This window comes from Aotus nancymaae, unplaced genomic scaffold (assembly GCF_030222135.1).
Source record: "Aotus nancymaae isolate 86718 unplaced genomic scaffold, 86718_ANA_hifiasm-v0.15.2.pri h1tg000006l, whole genome shotgun sequence".
Classification (NCBI taxonomy): Eukaryota; Metazoa; Chordata; class Mammalia; order Primates; family Aotidae; genus Aotus; species Aotus nancymaae.
The window spans coordinates 2,178,634-2,194,212 of NW_026988417.1; the positions used below are offsets into that span (position 1 = coordinate 2,178,634).

Genomic DNA, 15,579 nt, shown 5'->3' on the forward strand with positions numbered 1-15,579 from the left:
AGACCACGTGAGCCATGACAGCTGTATCCCTGGCTGAAAGAGGAAGAGCCCCATGGATAGACTGTGACCTCAGGTCATGGATCAGAGCTGCCCACTCCTCAGTGCGAGTTCCCACAAAGGTGTGCTGTTGTCATCACTCACCCTCCAAGTGCTGCACACTTATCAGGGTGACAGGTAATCAGACTGGCTCCCTTCAGAAGTATACACAGGTAGGGCACACACACATGTACATAGTCATGTGTGGCCCAAGAGCAATCATGATAGCAGTTACCCTTTGTTGAGTTCTGCCCTCACCATCCCATCTGAGCTCCAGTCTCAACAACCTGTCTATCTGGCATCTCCACATGTGTGTAGCAGAGATGTCCCAGGTTCAACATGTTCAGGACTGAACTCTCGTTCTGACCTCCCCTCACATCTTGTGAGAGCACACCACCCACCCTGCTGCTGGCCCTCGACTGCCCCACTGGCACTCCCACATCCAGCCCATCTCCAAACCTCATCAGCTCTACCTCCTATTAGCGCTGGAGTCTGGACCTTTTTATCATCTCTACTGATTGTTCCCTGACCCTCATCTGGACGGCAGCAAGTCTCCTCTGCTTTTTTTGCCCCTACAACCCATTCTCTGCTCAGCACCATGCAATTTGAAAAATTCCTTGCGGAAAACCATTTGACAGGCATCCAGTTAAAGGCAGCACATCTATTTCTCTCTGCTCCCTACCAAGATCCCACTAAAATGAAGCAAAGGAATTAGAAGAAATAAATCTATAAGAAAAAAGAGACCAGGAGAGGGAATATCATCAGGCAAGAGAGCTCCATATATTTATGAAAGTTGGGGAAGAGCTAGTGGTGAGAGGAGCTCTGACCCAGAAGATCCAAGATTGTGAGCTCAGGAATCGGGAGTGCCTGGTATAACCCAAGGCAGAGAGTGGGAGCTGAAAGCAGGGAGGGGACATGAATCCAACATACATACACAGAATGGTCAAGCATCCTCTCTGACTCACCACCCATCACTCCCCATCCCAAATACATTCCACACAAATCTATCCAGGAGCCCACTCTCCCAGACAAATAATGATGATTGATGGTGATGATAAAATGGACCAGGGGATTCTCTCTACAGAAACTGATGGTCTTGGCAAGCTCGCCAGCACCCTCCACGTTGCTGAACTTGACAGTCACTCCCTAGTCTTCGGCCTTCTTAAGACATCCTCGAAGAAGAAAACCTGTTCTGTACTGCTCACTTCACTCTTAGTGAGCAAACTCAGGAAGAGTTTACTCAGGTACTTGTTTTTTTCTAGCAAAAACAATCTCTATGGCCTACTATCCTTATAATGCTAGCTCATGAAATTCCAGAGTCTGTCTTTAAAATGTAAGTCTTCATAATTTAAAAAAATTTGAGTCTAAAAAATAAATGAAGATCTTTTCTCTGCCCTGCAGCTGTGGAGAAAGAAACATCATTCACGGGCTCAATTTGAAAACTGTTAAACGGGGAACTTTTACATGAATAGCCATCCTGGTTTCCTGGGAACTATAAAAACTGGCGTGAATATCCTTAACTACTGCACTCTTCTCTCTTCTGTTACCATAAAATTTCCTTTCGAGGTCTTGCAAGACTCCCAGACTTTAGAATGTTTTGCTGTGTCCTGCGAGAATCATCTTGAAGAAGCCTTGTAATTTTGATACATTGTTTTTGCCCAGGGAGTAATGCTAAAATTGGCACATGTGAATTCCTAATCCATATAAATACTTGTAAGACTTAGCTGTTGAATAAGAAGAGTGTCAGTGGCTGTCCCCTCTTTCAGGGCTCTTCCCGATGATTATTTAACAGATCGTTTGAGTTTTTCAGTTACCTTTTATCGTCTACTAAATGTTTAGACATATCCCAGTAGGTCCTTCTGTGGACTTCATTTTTTTCCATTGATCTATTCTGGTTTTCTTTTCTTTTTTGTTGAGACAGAGTCTCGCTCTGTCACTAGGTGCTAGGCTGGAGTGCAGTGGCGAAATCTCCTCCCTGCAACCTCCACCTCCCAGATTCAAGCAATTCTCTGCCTCAGCCTCCTGAGTAGCTGGGACTACAGGCACGTGCCACCACGCCCACCTAATTTTTGTATTTTTAAGTAGAGACGGGGTTTCACCATGTTGGCCAGGATGGTCTCAATCTCTTGACCTCGTGATCCGCCCACTTCGGCCTTTCAAAGTGCTGGGATTGCAGGCGTGAGCCACCGCGCCCGGCCCTATTCTGGTTTTTATTCATACCACTGTCTTTTAGCAACTGTGATTTAATATATTTTAGTATCTGGCAGGACTTGGTCTTTTTTAGTGCGCCTCTTAAAATTTTTTTTCAGGAGTATTATGCATTATTTTTGCATCATAACTTGCGGATGGGTTTGTCTAGTTATTTTAAAAACCTTATTCGTATTTTTTGGCATATTTATTAGGATATTTCTATATTTATGTATTAATGTAAGGAAAAGTAACATGTTCATAAAATTGAAGTTTCCAACCTGTCTTTTCTGAGCTATTCTATTTTTCATAGTTCTCAGATCTTGCACATTGCCCATTATATTATAGATATTCTCTTTTTCATTGCACCTTTTCCTCCAATACATTTTCTAACTGGTTGTTTATACTTAGGGAGGTCATTTCTGTGTATTAATCTGTGCCTGGTCTTCTTCCAGGTCCTAGTTTTAATAGTTTTCTTTTAGTCAATTCACTTGGTTTCCTAGGCAGATAATCATACCATCTTCACCAAATGATGGATTTTCCTCCTGTTTTCCAGTTTTTAAGCTTGTTTCATTATTTCATCAACTAGAGTAACCACACACACTAGCAGCAATAGTATCTTTTCTTGCCCCTGAGTCTCGCAGGGGTGCTGTGGTGTTTCATGCATGAGCTCGCTGTTGTTTGTTGGCTTGCGGTGAGTAAATACCGTCAGCCATTGAAGGCTTGGACGGGCTGCGTGATGTGACTGAATCTTAGAGAGAGAGAACAGGGATAGCATTAGGGCACAGATTAGGGTTTAGAGTGGGGGACCAGCCAGGAAGTTATTACAAGAGTAGATGTGAGAGATAACGAAGGCCTGAGCTGAGGTTGTAGAAACGAGAAGAGAGAAAAGGCCTAAGGTCAGAGGCCCACTGGCCTGGCTGGGATGTGAGGTGGGACAGAGGCAAGGAGGACGCAGGACTGCTGCCTGCAGGCGCTGGCCATGGCACTGAGCTCCCTCCAGATTCACTGAGTTTGAAGTGTTTGTAGGACAGCCAGGGCAACCGCCTCTGAGGACTGGAATACCGGCCTGAGCTCAGGACAGAGAGGAGCTACAATGACTACGACAGCCACATTGTGCCAGATGGACACATCAACCACTCCTGAGGTCTTGCCGTGAGCAAGGCACTGGCTCACTGCCTCTCTGAGTGTCACCTGATCCCACAACACCTTTGCGATGCTCTTCATCTGAGCGCGTTGCCCCTTTGCTCCTTTGCCTGGTGAGCACCCCTTCCGTTCCTCTGCTGAATTTCTCCTCACTCCTAAACACCAGTCTCTCCTAACATCTTCAAAGAAGCCTTCCTGACTCTTGGCAATCCCAGCTGAGGGTCCCTATTCTTTCCTGCCAGGGCTCAACTGTGATGATTCTAAGCACAGGAGGCTAAGAAAAAGGTGGGGGGCACTGACTTGTCAAGACCCAAGGGCTCAGATCAAAGCTCCAGAATCAGACTGTCTGGGTAAGGAAGGCGGCTGCTTGCTCTTGCTGGACACCTGTGCTGCCTCAGGCAACTTTCTTAAAGGCCCCAGGCCTCAGTTTCCTAATCCATAAGATGGGGACAATAGCAGTATCGTAAGTGTTGGTTGGTATTCCATCAGATGTGCTTAGAAAAACCTAGACATACAATAAAAACTCGATAAATATTAGCTATTTTTAAAGGGACAGAATGCAGAATAAAAAGAGGGAGAACCCTCCTGGGTAAAGAAAGGAGAATACCCACAAGGTGGTCAGAACAAAAGTGTAAATTCGGTCAATTTTTCTTCTAAATCTCAATTACAACTCTAAAATAAACCTATGCATTGCATCACGTGTATTGACGCCCATTAAAATTGAAGAATATTTTTAGGGTGATTTTGTCACAGTTGTTTTCTCCTGTCTTCTCCCTGAAAAGCAGGCAATGTAATTCTTTGTGTGCTGCTCCAGCTCTGGAACTTGGCTGCAGCTAACCAGAGACGCCCCAGACAGTGCCAGAGGTTTGCGGCCGACATTCACCCCTTCCCCCACGGGTGCCCCCTCAGTATGGCACACTAATCTTCAAAACTTTGACGGGAAACGACAAAATGGCCGTGGTCCTCAGGCACGCAGAGACACGCTCCTCATGGGTGATGAGGAGCAGTTAACCACGCTTTTCCACCAAGAGTGGGCGTCTGCCCCGCCCGCTAAGCAGAGCTGTTGCTGTGCAGGGTTTGTAGCACTAGGAGGGCTTGCGAAACACTAAATCATTAAAAATCACCAACGATTATAGAAATACTGGAAGGAATTAGATGTGCCAGGGATCTGGTAAATTTTTTAGTAGAAGAATCTGAAAGATTAAGCAATATCATTTAGGAGGAAATGACCGAATATGAAAAACAAAAAACAAAAGCAGCAGCAGAGCTAATCGTGGGAGGAGTCCTTTGCTATAATTAATCACTGCGGCATAACTTTCTTAAGGAAGCACTACACAGGGTCTAGGAAATGTATGATAATCAACGTTTAACAATGCAGACGGCCTGAAATCAGCAACATAAATTGTATCCTAAAAGAGCAATAATCAAAATAATACAATATGCCATCTTAATTGCACATTTATTAAACTTTATTTAAATAGAAATTCCCCTTCTGAGAAAAGCAATGAGACTTTTTCAGGGAATAAATGATGGAATGAAATGAAAATTCTATTTTATTCTTTCATTCTGTCAATTTTTGCTTGCGGTATTTAAAGTTGTTTTAATGGATGCATTAAAATTTAGGATTACTCTATCTTCTTGATGAATTGGCCCTTTCATCATTATGAAACGTCCCTTTTTATCTCCAGCAACACTTTTTGTCTTGCAGTTTACACTGATACTAACCTAGTAATTGACTTTCTTACGTGTGGTGTTTGCATGGCATGTTTTTCCTTATCCTTTTATTTTCAACCTGGCTACACATTTATATTGATCAGTGTCTCATAAACAGCATTATAATTGGGTCTTGCATCCATATATATATATTTTTAAGACAGAGTTTTGTTCTTGTTGCCCAGGCGGGAGTGCAGTGGCACAATCTCGGCTCACTGCAACGCAACCTCCGTCTCTCAGGTTCAAGCGATTCTCCTGCCTCAGCCTCCAGGGTAGCTAGGATTACAGGCAAGCACCACCACGCCCGGTGAATTTTTTGCGTTTTTAGTAGAGACGGGGTTTCTCCATGTTGGCCAGGTTGGTCTCAAACTCCCAACCTCAGGTGAGCCACCTGCCTTGGCCTCCCAAGTGCTGGGATTCCAGGCGTGAGCCACCGTGCCCAGCCTCCTCCCTCTTTTTATTATCTTTTACTTATCCCATCTGCATCTTGTTCGGTTTCTCCTTTCTTGGTTATTTTGGGAAAATCACATTTTTTATTAAATATTCCATTTTATCTCCTTTATTGATATTTTAGCTAGACTTCTTTTGGTATTGTTTTAGAGGTTGCCTTAGAAATTATCATATTACAATTTATTTTAAACGCCATTATAATATTTCAGGGACAGCGTAAGTACCTTATAATAGTATAATTCTCCTCTCCCCTCTGTACTTTTGATGTCTTATATTTTACTTCTATCTATGCTGTAAATATTAAAAACAAAATGGCCAGGCAAGGTGGGTCATGCCTGTAATTCCAGCATTTTGGGGTGCCAAGGGGGGTGGATCACCTGAGGTCAGGAGTTTCACCAGCCTGGCCAACATGGTGAAATCCCATCTCTACTAAAAATGCAAAAAATTAGCTGGGCATGTAATCCCCAGCTACTTGGGAGGCTGAGGCAGGAGAATCACTTGAACCCAGGAGGTGGAGGTTGCAGTGAGCCAAGATCACGCCATTGCATTCCAGCCTAGGTGACAGAGCAAGACTCCATCTCAAAAAAAGAAAAAAAATTAATAGTCTTTTTTTTTTTTTGAGACAGGTTCTCACTCTGTCACCCAGTCTGGAGTGCAATGGTACGATCACAGCTCACTGCAGCCTTGACCTCTTGGGCTCAGGTGATCCTCCTCGGTCAGCCTCCCAAGTATCCTGCACTGCAGGAATATATACCATGCCTAGCTAATTTTTTGTGTTTTGTAGAGATGAAGTTTTTTCATGTTTCCAAGGCTAGTCTTGAATTCCTGGACTCAAGTGGTCCTCCCACCTTGGCTTCTGAAAGTGCTGGGATTACAGGCATGAGCCACTGTGCCTGGCCTGCTAATAGTCTTTTGAACAATTCAGAACTATACATAAACTTCATATGGAACTGTATAAAATACATAAACTATGTAAAATAAAGATAAAATTTAAAAAATATTTACCCTAATACTTACCCATTCTGGTGCTCTTCCTTCCTGAAGATCCAGGGTTTCACGTGGTATAACTTCTCTTCAGCCTGAAGAACCTCTTTTGCCATTGTAGTAGTGCAGGTCTACTAAGACAAATTCCTTTGGATTTTATATATCTGAAAATATCTGTTTTGCATTAACTTTTGAAAGACAATCTTCTGGATACAGAATTCTATATTCTACATTCTCTAAGTGTTACAGCACTTGAAGGATGTTATTCCATCATCTTCTGGCCTCCACTGTGCCTGGTAAAAAGTCAGCCGTAATTTGTATTGTTCCTTTGTATACACATAATGTGTCTTTTGTCCTCAGATGGCTTTCAAGATTTTATCTTTGGTTTTCATTAGCTTGATTTTACATTGTCTAGTGTGTTGTGTTCTTTGCATTTGACCCATTTGGGATTTGCTGGGCTTTTTGGATATGTAGATTGATACCTTTAATCAATTTTGGAAACTTCTCAGCCATTATACCTTCCAATATTTCTTTTACCTTATTCTCTCTCTCTTCTGCTTTTGAGATGCCAAATATACATAGGTTAATCCATCTGATATTGCTGCACAGATCTTGGATTCCTGGGGGGAGGGCTTCCACTTTTTTTTTCTTTGTACCTCATTTTGGACACTTTCTATTGGCCTGTCTTCAGGTTCATGGATTCTTTCCTATGGTGAAATCTTATCTGCCATGAAGCTGATTTAATGAGTTCTTTAGTCCTCTTTTTTTTTTTTTGAGATGAAGTCTCGCTATGTCACCCAGGCTGGAGTGTGCAATGGTGTGATATTGGCTCACTGCAACCTTTGCCTCCCAAGTTCAAGCAATTCTCCTGCCTTGCCTCCCCAGTAGCTGGGATTATAGGTGTCTGCCACTATGCATGGCTATTTTTTTTATTATTTTTTATTTTTAGTAGAGATGGGGTTTCACCATGTTGACCAGGATGGTCTTGATCTCTTGACCTCATGATCCACCCGCCTCGGCCTCCCAAAGTGCTGGGATTACAGGTGTGAGCCACCGTGCCCGGCTGTGGTTCTCTTCTCTTAGCTGTATCCCAACTCTCTGGGAAGTTCAGAAAACTGATTTTATAGTTTATTCATCTTGGTTTGATTGTTAGAGTTACAGCAAATGTCTGTTTTGTTTTGTTTTTTTCCAGCTCAACTGGAAATTAATCCTTCTTCTCAGTAATTACAAATTAAAAAAAAATCCCGAGACCCATGTTTCGGAACATCTAATCCAGTATAGGATGGGGTATGCATAAGGAGAAAGATGTAGGGGAAGTCATGTTGCCTTGCAAGGGCAAGTGGCCTGAAAACTTGGCTCTCTGTTATGTGGCAGTGTGACCCAGGACCCCAAACCACAAGGTCACAAAGGGACTTTCCTGCACCCATTAGTGGTATTCCAACAGAGCTCCCCTCCAAAGCTGTTATTGGCCTTCCAGGCAGAAGATTTCTCAGGTAGCCTCTGAAAGTCAGCCTAGAGTACCTAGAGGGCACGTATTCTCTGCAACACATATCTGCTGACTCAGAAGCCTAGTAAAACTCATTGATGAAGCAGACAGAAAGTCGGATCTGATTTCATTTTTAAAGGAGACATACCCAAATACTGATCAAACAAATAGTTGCACGTTTGCTATACAATAAGGACAGGCTAAGTTATGCTCAAAGGCTTACACAAACCAGGGCTTATTTCTTATTCATGCAGCATGTCCATCATGGGTCTACTGCAGCTCTGCTCCATGTCACTGCTTTCTGTGATTCAGGACTGTGGCCCCAGACTACATCTGGGACACTGCTGGTTGCCATGACAGAAGAAGAGGATAAAATGGGAACCATGTGTTGGCTCTCAAGTTTTTTATACAGTAGTGACACAGATCATTTCCATTCATATCATTGGCTGAAGCAAGCCACATGGCTAACCCTGAGTCAGTGGGACAAAGTAGTATATTCTTCCTTTAGGGAGGGATAATAAATATTTTTGAATAATAATACAGTCTATTTGTGACCTTTCCAGTTACAAATATTTGCTTTCCTTCCCCTTGTACACACAGAATATATTCATCCCCTCATCAAGGGTGACAATCCAAAATTCCTTCTGATCAGGGCAGCAGGCTAAGTCCAGGACATCTGTGATCATTCTTATATCAGGACATGATATGGCCCCTTTGATCTGAAGACTAATGAACTAAGAAGGCAACTCTATCTGTCACTCCATAAATGTGCTATGCAATGGTGGGACAGGGACGGGACAACCATGATAAACACTCCATTTGGAAAGGGGAAGAATGGGAGACACACAGCAATCACTGGCCCATAGCAGCTCTGAATCCTCACTGGGTAGGTATGGAGGCAGCTCTTCTCTAGGCTTGGGAAAAGGTCCTCGATTAGGCCCTTAATCTGCTCCCTTGAGAGTATCTTTTTAGTCCACTGTTCTCCATGGCCTTTTGCTCCACTTTCTGGGACTTCCTTTTCCTTTACCCTTCTTGGTTATGTGTAAGACAGCAGTGAAGAATTTGCTTTCCTTGGGGAATGAGCATATTTCCCAGACTGTTTCCTGCCTAGAGAAGACCTGGAGCCCAAGAGTTGCTTTAAATTTCAGGTAACCAGTCTCCCTGAGCCCAGATGGGTGACTCTTTGGGCAATGCAACTCTTATAAATGGGACCAGCTTCTTACCTACTTGACTTCAGTCAGCTCTGTCTATGCACCAACAGACACACCCACAGTTCATTTGGAGAAATGTATCCTTTGTCTGGACTTCACTGCAGGTACCTTATCAGGAGCATATGGGAGAGCCACAAACTTTTACCCTCTTTTTTACCCTCTTTTACCAGAGCTATGTTGCCCAACTGTAAGGATTTTGGGGTACCACCCAAATTCTTTCTGGTGTGTTGGCAGTAGGAATTGAGGCCACATCTTTGATTTATGTGTTTTAACTGGCCTTTGTTGCTACCAGGTCTTTTCAGATTTTCTTTTATGGGTTGAGATGAGAATCACTGATATATTTAAATGTGCAAGACTCCAACTTTCAGGAATCTCATTCTTCACTTTCATTTCTACTTGTACATAGGCCAATTATTTTCTGAGTTTGTCTCTTTCTTATAGTACCTTGTCACATGTAGACATAGCAATCAAAGCATGTTTTAGCATTCTGTTGGCCCATATCTGCCTAAAGCCAGAGGCTCCTTAGGGATATTATTTGCCTTGCAAGTTATCACAGGTGACAGTTTTACCAAACATTATACCGTTTACCAACTACCATCCTTCATCCTCCAATAAACGTCTCCTCACAGCCTGCCCTGGCCCTGAAGCCAGTGCCACACATTTCAGGATTTGTTACAGTGTCTTACAGCACAGTTCCTGCAGGTGCCACAATAGGCCACGTTACGCTACCATGAGAAGTCACTCCAAAATCTCACTGCCTTACAGGAAGAATCGTTTATTTCTCACCCTCACCACATCCCATCACAGGTTGGTCCACCATTTACAATGCTAGATGATGGAGCAACCTCTATCAATAATTTTACCAGCAGTTGTCACAGAAGTTAAAAAATGAAGAGGAGGCCGGGCGCGGTGGCTCACACCTGTAATCCCAGCACTTTGGGAGGCCGAGGCAGGTGGATCACGAGGTCAAGAGATCGAGACCATCCCGGTCAACATAGTGAAACCCCGTCTCTACTAAAAATACAAAAAATTAGCTGGGCACGGTGGCACATGCCTGTAATCCCAGCTACTCAAGAGGCTGAGGCAGGAGAATTGCCTGAACCCAGGAGGCGGAGGTTGCGGTGAACCGAGATTGCGCCATTGCACTCCAGCCTGGGTAACAAGAGTGAAACTCCGTCTCAAAAGAAAAAAGAAAAAAAAAAATGAAGAGGAACCACATGCAGGCTCTTTCTTTTCTTTTCTTTTTTTTTTTTTTGAGTCAGAGTCTTGCTCTGTTGCCCAGGCTGGACTGCAGTGGCACGATCTTGGCTCACGGCAACTTCCACCTCCTGGGTTCAAGCAATTCTCCTGCCTCAGCCTTCCGAGTAGCTGGGACTATAGGTGCCTGCCACCACACCCAGCTAATTTTTTGTATTTTTTAGTAGAGATGGGGTTTCATCATATTGGCCAGGCTGGTCTCGAACTCCTGACCTCGTGATCCACCCATCTTGGCCTCCCAAAGTGCTGGGATTACAGGCGTGAGCCACCACGCCCAGCCGTGCAGGCTCTTAAAGTCTTGTCTAGGAGTGACATGTCGCATTTACTCATGTTCCATTGGCAAGTCACATGGCCAAGTCTGACACCTGCCGGGTAGGGAAGCACCATCTTCCCTGGACAGGGAGCCACAGACAGCAATACTATCTCCCACACTTGCCTGTACTTTTTCTGTATATTCCTTGGAATTTTCTACATCGACAATCATGTCATCTGCAAGTAGAGACAGTCTCAGAGAAACACTCCAAAGAAATCTTAAGCAAAGAAAACAATGAACATGTTCTGCAGTTAAAAATTCTTCTAAGTTTCAGTCTGAAAATGCTGAGTTGAATGCACAGCTGATAAGAATTGTTTTTTATTTGCATTTTATAAAACTTTTAGGAAATCACCTAATGAGCCAAAGACACGATGGTTCCTTGAAGAAGACACCTCAATGGCATGTCCTGGACCCCGCAGTGCATAATGGCTGTGTCTTTTGCTTGTGTGTGTGTGCGTGTGTGTGTGTGAAGTTGCTGGAGCTGTCTGAGGCATGGTGCTATCTGATGTGCATTTCCTGGGCAAATCCGAGCTCTCTGGGTCTCAGGTGCCCATCTCTCAAATTGTGACTTTATAGCTGATTTCTTCCAAACTCCATTTATGTAAGCTTCAAGGATTTTCAAGGAAATTGTTATTCTTTGAAAATGTTACTCGATATTTCAGAATATAACATCAAATTGCCTTTTTGCTTTTTGTGTTTCAAACAATACGGCATTCACGTGAAACAAACATTTTTAAGAGTGTATTTGCTCTTGCTGCTTTTTTACCATGTGCTATTCTAGTCCCCTGTTTGGAACATAAAAATTATTTCCACAGCAACTAATTATAGTATAAGTCACAAATGCTGGATTACTATTGCTGATGGGGAATTAGAAGCAACCACCATGCAAATATCAAAAGCTTCTTATTTTTGAACTTCTCCCAAGAACTAAGACAAGCTAATAAAACGCAGGGAAGACGTGTGCAATATCCATTGTAGATATGAACTTTTCAAGTTGGCTTTATGAGTGCTCGGCTTGACACAAATCTGAAGAGAATTATTTCCTGTCTAATACATTACACCTTGGACAAAAACCAGTTAAGCATATTTGTGTGGGTCTATTTCTGGCTTCTCTTTTCTGTTCCATTGATCTGGTGGTACCTATCCTTCTGTCAGCACCTTATATAAAGTTTTAATATCAGGTGGAGTGATTCCTCCCATTTTATTCTTCTTCAAAACTGTTTTAGTTATTCTAAGCCCTGTGCCTTTTCATATACATTTTAGACTAAGCTTGTCTATGTCGACAAAAACCTTATTTGGGTACAACAAGAACTGCACTATAAACCTATGGATCAATTTGGGAGAATTGACATTATTTGTATGTTGAGTCTTCTATACTATGAACATGGTATTTCTCTTGAATTCTTTGATTTCTTTCATCAGTATTTTATATTTTTAGGCATACAGATCTTGCATATGTTTTGTTAACTGAAATTTAAGTACTTTATTATCTTTGGAGTGATTTTTTTTTTTTTTTAGAAGCAGTTTTGCTTTTATTATCCAGGCTGGAGTGCAGTGGCGCAATATTGGCTCACTGCAACCTCTGCCTCCTGGGTTCAAGTGATTCTCCCGCCTCAGCCTCCCAAGTAGTTGGGATTACAGGCGCCTACCACTACAACTGGCTAATTTTTTGTATTTTTAGTAAAGATGGGGTTTCATCACATTGGCTAGGCTGATACTGAACTCCTGACCTCACATGATCCACCCGCCTTGGCCTCCCAAAGTGCTGGGATTACAGGTGCAAGCCACCGTGCCTGGCCATCTTTGGAGTGATTATTAATGGCATTGTGTTTTTAATTGTCATTTCTGCATGTTCATTGTCAATTTATAGAAATGTGACCAATTTTTGTGTGCTGATTTTGGGAACTCACTTGTTAATTCTAAGAGTTAGAAACAATTCTTTTTGTCTATTCCTTGGGATTTTCCACATAGACAATCATGTCAACTGCAAAGAGAGACAGTTTCATTCCTTCCTTTCCAATCTATATGCCATTTCCCTTTTTTATCTTGTACAGTGGCTAGAACTTCAATATGCGATATTAATAAATTGTTTCTGATCTTAGGGAGAGGGCATATGCTACTGGGGCCGGGCGTGGTGGCTCACGCCTGTAGTCCCAACACTTTGGAGGCCAAGGGAGGTAGATGACTTGAGGTCAGGAGCTCGAGACCATCCTGGCCAGCATAGTGAAACCCCGTCTCGACTAAAAATATAAAAATTAGCTGGCTGTGGTGGTGCGTGCCTGTAATCCCAGCTACTCGGGATGCTGAGGCAGGAGAATCTGTTGAACCCGGGAGTGGAGGTTGCAGTGAGCCGAGACTGTGTCACTGCACTCCAGCCTGGGGGACAGAGTGAGACTTTGTCTCAAAAAAAAAAAAAAAAAGTTATCCAGTGAAGCCATCTGAGCCTGAGGATTTCCTTTTCAGGAACTTTTTTTGTTGTTGTTGAGATGGAGTTTTGCTCTTGTTAGCCAGGCTGGAGCGCAATGGTGTGATCTTGGCTCACCACAACCTCCGCCTCCTGGGTTCAAGCAATTCTCCTGCCTCAGCCTCCCGAGTAGCTGGGACTACAGGCTTCGCCACCACACCCAGCCAATTTTTGTATTTTTTTTTTTTAGTAGAGACAGGGTTTCACCATGTTGACCAGGATGGTCTCGATCTCTTGACCTCATGATCCACCCGCCTCGGCCTCCCAAAGTGCTGGAATTACAGGCATGAGCCACCGCGTCTGGCCCCTTTTCAGGAACTTTCAAGTGACAAACTCAATTTCCTTAATAGTTATAGGAATAGTTAGGTTATCTATTTCATCTTATTTGGTAGTCTGTGGTTTTCAAGAAATTGGTCCATTTCTTCTAAACGGTTAAATTGTTATAGTATTCCGTTTTTATCCTTTTGATGCCTGCAGAATCGACAGTGATATTCCGTTTCATTCCTGATATTGATGATTTACATCATCTATTTTAACTTTTTGTCAGCCTTGCCAGAGTTTATCAATTTTGCTGACTTTTCAAAGAACCAGCTTTTTTCATTGCTTTCCTCTATTGTCGATTTCACTGAGTTCTGCTCTTTATTATTTCACTCCTTCTGCTTGCTTTGGGTTTATTTTGCTCTTCTTCAGGTTTCTCGAGATAGAAACTTACTGACTTGGGATCTTTCCTGATTTCTAATGAAAGCATTTCGTGCTATACACTTCCCTCTTGGCACCACTGTACCCATATCCTTTACCCATTACTTTGACAAAAATGCTTTGCCGTAATACTTGGCTAGCAACAGCCAGAGCAGCGTTGGGCCCACTGAACAAAGTACACGCTTGTGATCTAATCACAAACACTCGCCTTGAATCACAGAGAGATCCTCTCACACATTCTAAGGGAGGAAATCCAGGACACCTATTCCATCCAAGCACAAAGGTGGCAACAAAACACAAATGTTCACCAAGAAGCAAAACAGTCTTCCTGCCTGAACTGAAACCATCTTCTAAGACTTTTCATATCTCTGGGGAGAGCACGGTGTTATTAAATTTATTACACCCTTGAAAACTTCTATATTGTCTTATAGCCTAACTGGAAGGAAAGCAAAAGTGAGGAAAAAGGGCACTTTCTGGGAGGAGGGACACAGAGAAGAGCAGGCAAGTAAAACACCGCAGGGTGCACCTGTGTTCAGGGCAGAGGAGGGGCAGGGACAGAGAGTAAACGGCAAGCCCACAAAACGTGCTCAACATCCACCCCCATCAAGGAAATGGGAAGCTCAGTGAGATATCACTTCACACTCACCAGGATGGCTAGAATACAAAAGACAGGTAACACAAAGTATTGGTGAGAATGCAGAGAAACTTGAACCCTATACACCTGTGGGAGTGTAAAATGGTATAGCATTTTTTGAAAATTGTTTAGCAGGTCATCAAAAAGTTAAACACGGGTACAACTGAATTGTACATTCTAATCAATTAAGATGGTAAGTTTTACATGATGGGTATTTTACCACAATGAAAAAAAGTTAAACATAATTATCTTATGATCTAACATGTGTACTCCTAGGTATATACTCAGGAGAAATTTAAATGTATTTCTGCACAAGACTTGTACACAGATCGGGAGTGGTAGTCACACATGTAATCCCAGCACTTTGGGAGGCCGAGGCAGGAAGATCACTTGAGCCCAGGAGTTTGAGACCAGCCTAGGCAACACAGCAAGACGCTGTCTCTACCAAAAAGAAAAAGAAAAAAAAAAATCTAGCCAGGTGTGGTGGCATGTGCCTGTGGTCTCAGCTACTCAGGAGGCTGAGGCAGGAGGACTGCTTGAGCTCGGCAGGAGGTGGAGGCTGCAGTGAGCTGTGAGTGGGAGTGAGCCACTGCACACTGCACTCCCACTAGGGGTGACAGATCGAGATCTTAGAAACAAAACAACAACAAAAAACCAAACCTCAGCCGGGTGTGGTGGCTCATGCCTGTAATTCCAGCACTTTGGGAGGCCGAAGCAGGTGGATCATTTGAGGTCAGGAGTTCAAGACCAGCCCAGCCAACATAGTGAAACCCCCTCTCTACTAAAAATACAAAAATTAGCTGGGTGGTAGTAGTGTGTGCCTGTAATCCCAACTACTCGGGAAGCTGAGGCAGTAGAATCACTTGAGCCTGGGAGACGGAGGTTGCAGTCAGCCAAGATTGCGCCACTGCACTCCAGTCTGGGTGAGAGAGTGAGACCCTGTCTCCAAAAAAAAAAAAAAAAAAAAAAAATATCCAGGTGTGGTGGTGCCCATCTGTG

At 43.2% G+C, this 15,579-nt stretch overlaps 1 protein-coding gene across 1 annotated transcript in view; it reads right to left on the reverse strand.

Annotated features, from left to right (window-relative positions):
- The window catches only part of POLN (DNA polymerase nu), a 172,047-nt gene that overhangs the window by 35,781 nt on the left and 120,687 nt on the right, over window positions 1–15,579 (reverse strand). The gene's annotated exons all lie outside the window — the stretch shown is intronic.